The sequence below is a fragment of the Lycium barbarum genome, chromosome 6, assembly GCF_019175385.1.
Source record: "Lycium barbarum isolate Lr01 chromosome 6, ASM1917538v2, whole genome shotgun sequence".
Classification (NCBI taxonomy): Eukaryota; Viridiplantae; Streptophyta; class Magnoliopsida; order Solanales; family Solanaceae; genus Lycium; species Lycium barbarum.
The window spans coordinates 78777141-78784157 of record NC_083342.1 but is presented as its reverse complement, the minus strand read 5'-3'; positions in this window follow the sequence as shown (position 1 = coordinate 78784157).

Genomic DNA, 7017 nt, shown 5'->3' with positions numbered 1-7017 from the left:
AGTACTCTAGAAATAATCTTATTAGCAGTACTCAAACTGATTGGCCTTAAATCAGCAAAGTTTTTAATTACCTCCTTCTTTGGAATAAGAACTAGATTTGTGTGAGTTATGAACCTTGGAAGCTCCTGGCCACAGAAAAAAGCTCTGACCATCGTTGTGACATCTGTCCCAACTATACTCCAGCATGATTGAAAAAAAATATCCAGAAAACCATCTAGACCACTAGTACTATCCCTATTAAGACCATAAACAGCTTCCCTTACTTCTTCAGTGCTAGGAAAAGATATTAATGCCTCATTTTGCTCCCCAATAATTAGAGATGGAACAGCCTTCAACATTTCAAAATCAGAGGATCTAGTCTACTCAGTAAATTGATATTGGAAGAATAGAATAGCTACATCACCTATCTGCTCAGTTGTTGTAATCCAGCCACCTTGTGTGTTTTGTCTACCATTCAAAGTAAGCTTCCTTCTTCTACCTTTGACATAAGAATTAAAAATTTTGGTGTTTCAATCACCATCCTTATACCACTTCATGCCTGATTTCTACTTCCAATACTCTTCTTCAAGATTTAAATATTTGTTTAACACAGCTTGCTTTATGAAGCTCCTCTCAATTCAGCCCTGAAGAATTTGTTTCCATCTGCAGCTCTTCAACCTTAATCATATCTTCCAAAGTGGAAATCAGCTGAAAAATACTGCCATATGTCTCCATGCTCCGCCTAGCCAAAGCTCTATTTACCTTTTTCATCTTGGCCTGCAACTCTATGAAGGGATTAGCAGCATAATCTAAACTCAAGTTTTCTTTTACTACATACATAAATTTATGATGCATGGTCCAAATATTTAATAACCTAAAAGGTCTTACTACAATTTCCTCATTGCTATCACAAATTACATGTAGAGGAGCATGATCTGAACTATTTTTGATGAGATGAGATACTTCACTACATGGCAGTAGCTGCATGAAATTCTAATTACCTAAAACTCTATCCAGCCTCTTGAATATATAATCATCTTCTATTCTACCAATCAACCAAGTGAATATACTACCATAGAATTTCAATTTTACCAAACCACAGTTGTTGATGAACTGAGCAAAATCAACAATTTCCTGATGATGCATTGGAAGACCTCCTAGTTTTTCTTCTTTAGAAAGTATAACATTAAAATCTCTCCCCACTATCTAAGGGAACTAACGATTTAGTGAAATTTGACCTACTGAGTTCCACAAATCTTATCTTTCAATGGCAGTACACTTTGCTTAAACTGCTGTTATCATCACTTCTTGTTGAAGAAAGGAATTGTTAAGTCTAAGGGTCACCTGTTGTACTTCATCTTCAATCACTTGACCATTTCAGTCTTCTGACCAAAATAACCATATTTTGCCTGAAATATTAACCATAGCATTTTGTAGACCCAATCTTCTTCTATATGACTCCAGTTCTTGCGATTCTTAAAATGGCTCCATAAGAGTTATTAAAGTGTAATGATGCCTCCTATTAAGATCAATCAATCTCTCAAAAGTATTTTGAGTATTGACTGATCTTATATTTCAAAACAATAGTTTGTCAATCATTGAGAATGGTTGGAGGGTTTCACCTTGTTACTCCTTGTAGGCACCTGAAGTGGAAGTAAGGATTAGATTTAGACTTGTTCATTGCACTTCTCAGTTCTTTTCCTATCTTGGAGATAAGTCTACTTCTTGAGATATATTGCTGATATTCTGATCAATATTCTCATCTTCATACATATCCCTTATTTCTCTTAATTGTTCTTTGTCAACATGTTCATCTATATCTTCCATTTGAACTGCCAATTGAAGATGGGAATTCTTTCCATTTGTTGTACCTGATTCCTCCTGAGGATATATGATCTGCAAAGGTTTTTCATGATGTAAAGTGTTTACCGGAACCCCTTCCTCTGTCCTCTTTGTGCACTGATCTTCCTCAACCTGTTTATTTGCTTCTAATTTAGAATGCCCCCTTTTATATAGTAGTAAATTTTCTTTCTCAACACTTCTATCCCTCTCTGCTACTGGTTCAGATACTGAGTTATTAACTTTTGTTGCCTCTTGCAGAACTCTCCCAAAGGAATTTTCCACCCAATCCTTGCTGGATTCTATCTTCTCAACTGCTTCATGCTTTTTTTTTCTCTTTGCTTTATTACTCTTTGTTTGTTTCTCCTGGGATGTTTCTAAAATCAACTCTGTTTTTTCTTTACCTGCCTCTTGTTCTTTTGTTATCAATTGGACCTCCTCCCTTTTCCCATTTCCCTCTTTATCATTGTCCTGTAAAGCAGCAAATTTTTTATTTGCTAAGTCTGACCTATTACCCTTGTCAGCCTCCTTTTTCTTGTTCTCTTGTGAGTTCATACCCTTTCCTATTTTCTTGTTAACAATAGGATTCCAAGCTTGATTTTGTTGGTATATCCTTCGTATGTATACTCTCTCCCCATTACCCTTCACATTCTTATTCTTGTTACCATCTTTGTTTTATTTCTCAACTTTGTTTTTATCTACCTTCTTGTCTTCCCTTTTGTCTGCAGCCCTTTTATTATCATACTTTGTCTCCTTACTTTCCTCTTTCTTTTTAGATCCTGGGTAAGTCACATAACAATCGTGTTCATTATGACCCTATAGCTTACATCTCCTGCAGTATTTGAGAACATGATCATAATTTATCTGAATCCGTCTATCAACCACCTTACCAGATTTATTTCGCATTCCAATATTCACCCTTTTGGTAAATTCACTTAATAGATCTACCTCTACCTTGACCCTAGCATAACTAGGTCGAGTTTGATAACTTGTAGCCATGTAGGGGTGTACCAACATCTAAAGCTAGTGAAAAAACTGCCTCTTTCACAAAATAATTGGGTGGCAAATAAGGAAATGAGATCCACGCTATTGCAATCGAAGTTTCTTTATCAGGATCAAACCATGGATCCCATTTCAAAGTTCTCATTGGATATGACCAGTTCATGTGAGTGATATAGAAAGCAAGTTTTGATAATAAGTTCACATAATCCTTCAACAACGATGGACGAAGAAGAACATACCTATTTCTCAACAAACATACTTTGCATTCCTCATTTAATTCACATAGTTTTGGAATTAATTTACACAATTCTTTGATGTCATGCCATCCATAAGAAAAGTTTCCAACAATTGCATATTGAAGATTCTTTGATATTCATTTGTTCTATCTCATCCTCATCCCAGATTACTCTAGGTTCTCTATGGAGATATGTAATAGGATTTTATGGAAGTTGTTTGATGATGGATTGCAAAGTAGGGATTAGCATATTAGCATATGATGGTGAAGACGTGGTCTGTGATTGAGTGACTAATGGTAAATTAGACTGGACACCCTCCGGTGGGCTGTCCAATGGTCGTCGTGACCATTGTTACCTGCGAATTTGGATTTTAGGGATAGGTTTTATGTTGGAATCGGTGTTTATCTCTAATCATGGCATTCAGACCGGATTATACAATGGAAATTATACAGATACTCGTATCATGACAACGGTATCTGATACAAGTGCTCGTCACCTTACAAGTATCGGAACCCCCTTTTGTTACCCCATTGTCTCCTCTCAGTAGTCCATTTATAACCAACCATGACACTTAAGTTAAGGTTCATAGTCTCAACATGCCTATAATAGCAGTCTGACAATCACAACGCTGCCTCGCCCTTTCGTAGAACCTCTGAACGATCCCAATCTGTTCAAATACGAATTATACGTAAGAATACGAGTCAATCATTACTCATATCCCCTATAAAAATTCAGGCCTAGAAAGTCAACCCTAAACACCGTTCTAAAGCCCGAAGGTCAAAATCATAATTTTGTTAGGAAAATCGGGTTCAATAAGGTCAAATTATTATTCTAAGAAGTCATACGGATCCAATGATGCCCATATTAGCATACTATAAATCCGAACCCAAAAAGCCACCCAAAATAGGATTCTGAGCCTCTAAGGGCTAAACGGGAAATTTAACCAAAAAATAGTTTACTCATGATTTATAGAGTCTATATCTCAAAAATGACTCAAATCTATCCACAAATTCATGCTCAATTGAAGATTTTCTTATTTCAAGCCTAGGGTTCAAAACCTCCCAATTTTCTACTCCTAAATCATGAATAATAGCATGAAAACACTTACTAATCCATGAAATAATCATAAAAGGAAGGTTAGAATCTTACCCAATAGATGACCCTAGCAAAATCTTCCAAAATCACCTTAAACTGAGCTCCCAAATATCAATTATATGAATGAGGAGTCTAATCACGAAATGGGGTTTTAAAATCTGCCCAGATGCTAATCCTTCTTCGCGAACACAAGCTACCTCACGAACATATGACCTTGCCCAGGCTACGTGAACGCGACTCGCGATGGGCTAGCCGACCCTGCCCAGACCCCCTCTTCTTTTCACAAACGCGAACCTCTACTCGCGAATGCATCCCTCCTGGCCCACAACTCTCGCAAATGCGTAGAAGAAAAGGAGAACCACTGAAAAACTAGAAAACTCTTCTACCCTGAACTCCTGAGACTTATCCGGAACCTCCCCGATACAAACCAAATATTACACCTCGGAATTTTGGGTTGCTGAGTAGTGAATAGACTAACGTAAGTTAAGGTGTATATGATGTCCCTACAAGTAAGAAGGGATAATTAATGGTTCTAATTAAGATTCCAAAGACATTTGAGGCAAGAGAGGAAAGTTCATAAAATGAAATTTCATTGCAGTTCTGCGAAAGGGGGGTTCGACGGCCGTTCTTTGTATCGTCAGACACGTCAATGCTTCATTGATTGTGCCATAGAATTGATTTAGTGCAAAGACCATTCGACGGAGCAGATCGACGCTCCGTCGATCAGTTTGACGAACCGTCCTTCTCACGTAGAATGAAAGGGAACGAAAGTTGCTCACTAGAAATTTTACGACTTCGACGGTCAGATCGACGCCCCATCGATCCGATCGATGCTTCGTCGTTCGTACCGTATAACACCCGACGGGCAGCTTTTAAACTTTATATAAGGAGGAACCCAAGTTCATTTTTTTCATTCCTCACCTCCTCCAACTCTCTCAAAACCTCTAAAACCTTCTCCATACCATTTTAACATATACCCAAGAGAAATCAAGGGTTAAACATCCAGAGTAGGCAGAATCAAGAATATGAATGCTCACTAGGGTTTATACAACTCAAGAACTCCTTTAGTGTTGAAGTTGGAGTTTTTCTGAAGTGGAATATCTTCATCCAAAGACCATTCCTACACATTCAAAGGTGAGTTTTGCACTTATTTCATATTATTAGAGGTATTGAGTGGTTGAAAGACTGGATTAAAGAAAAATATAGAATATGATCTCAAATATGGAAATAATGGTATTTTGAGTAGTAATTTCAATTGAGTCATGATTATTAGCATGAAATGAGTATAGTTTTGTTATGAATGATGCTAATGTTGTTGGGGGAGTATTATGTGAAAAATGAATGTGTTATTGTATTGTAGTAATGGATGTGGATGATTTGAAAGAGAATTGTGAGGATTGAATAATGCCTAACTTGAAGAAGTTATTGAGAATGATATTATGGATGTTGTTATTAATGTTTGGGAGTTGTTGTATCATATGGAGAAAGTTGTAGAAACAAAGGAAGTGCTGCCCAATTTTCGTTAGCCCTTAGTCATCTTAGTTTGGTTTCAAGTATGTTTTCAGTTATTTAATCTTAGTATGAATTCTCTTGAATGTAGAATCGTGAACTTAGAGGTAAGCATTTAGTTGGCAAGATTAGAGAGACTTAAAGGTATGTAAGGCTAGTCCCTTTTCTTTCAAAGGCATGATCATTATTTTGTGATTCCATTTCTATAATCCCATGATCTTCTTACATCCTAAAAGATGAGGGTTAAAGGTTCTTAAGGCCTCCTACGAGATAGAGATGAGATACGCTCCATGATAATGATGTTGATAAAGATGCTATGATGAGCCCGATATTCTTATCTTTATGATTTCATTGATGTTACTTCTTGTTATTAGCTCACCTCATGATATTGGTTCTTTCAAGGTGAGACGTAGTGATGAGGATTATTCCATAATGTAATCAGAGGTTCTCAACCTTACGTCACTCTGATAGAGTTACAATTTTACTTGAGCCCTCATGCATGCTTTAGATTATGTATATGTAAGACTACACCTGTAGCTTATGAAATGGACTTACCTCTAGAACTTGATCAAGTCCATCCGGTTTTCTATGTATCGATGCTCCGTAAATGTGTTGGATATCCTTCCAGAATCTCACCTGTAGGGGATGTTCAAATCACCGAGAAGTTGTCTTATGAAGAGGTACCTATTGGCATACTAACCAGGTAGGTACGGAAACTCAGAACTAAAGATGTAGCTTCAGTAAAGGTTCTGTGGATGTCACGACAAGGCTTCAAGACATCTAACCATAGACAACTGTGTATGTGCCTCTAAGAAGAGTAGGTAACATCATATAGGAGGGATAGGACCCCGCCGTGCCCATGTATGTACACAAAAGAATAATATCAAAAGTTGTAGCTCCGGATAAAATAGAGCTCCTCTAAGCAGTCCCTGAATAAGAAACCTATGGATCAAGCCTGTCTCCCTGGCCACCTGCGGACATGACACAGTGTCCACAAACAAAAGGACGTCAGTACGAATATTGTACTGAGTATGTAAAGCATAATCAACATCATAATAGGATCATAAGAGACAACATAAGATGGGAGAATCGGGAGATAGTAAAGCCATCATCATCATTACTTACTTACTTGTCTTTCATAGGGACCTTCCATTTCTAAAGAGTGCTCGTGTACATACATACATATACATTCGTGTTCGTATTCATATTCGTATCCATACCATACCCGGCCATGACAAGGCTCGGTGATCATACATACCTGGACCTACTAAGGCTAGTGGTATCCGTACCCAACTGCAGTGGTGTGCACGCATTAGGTATCATACCCGGCTATATAAGCTCGGTGTCATGTGATAGT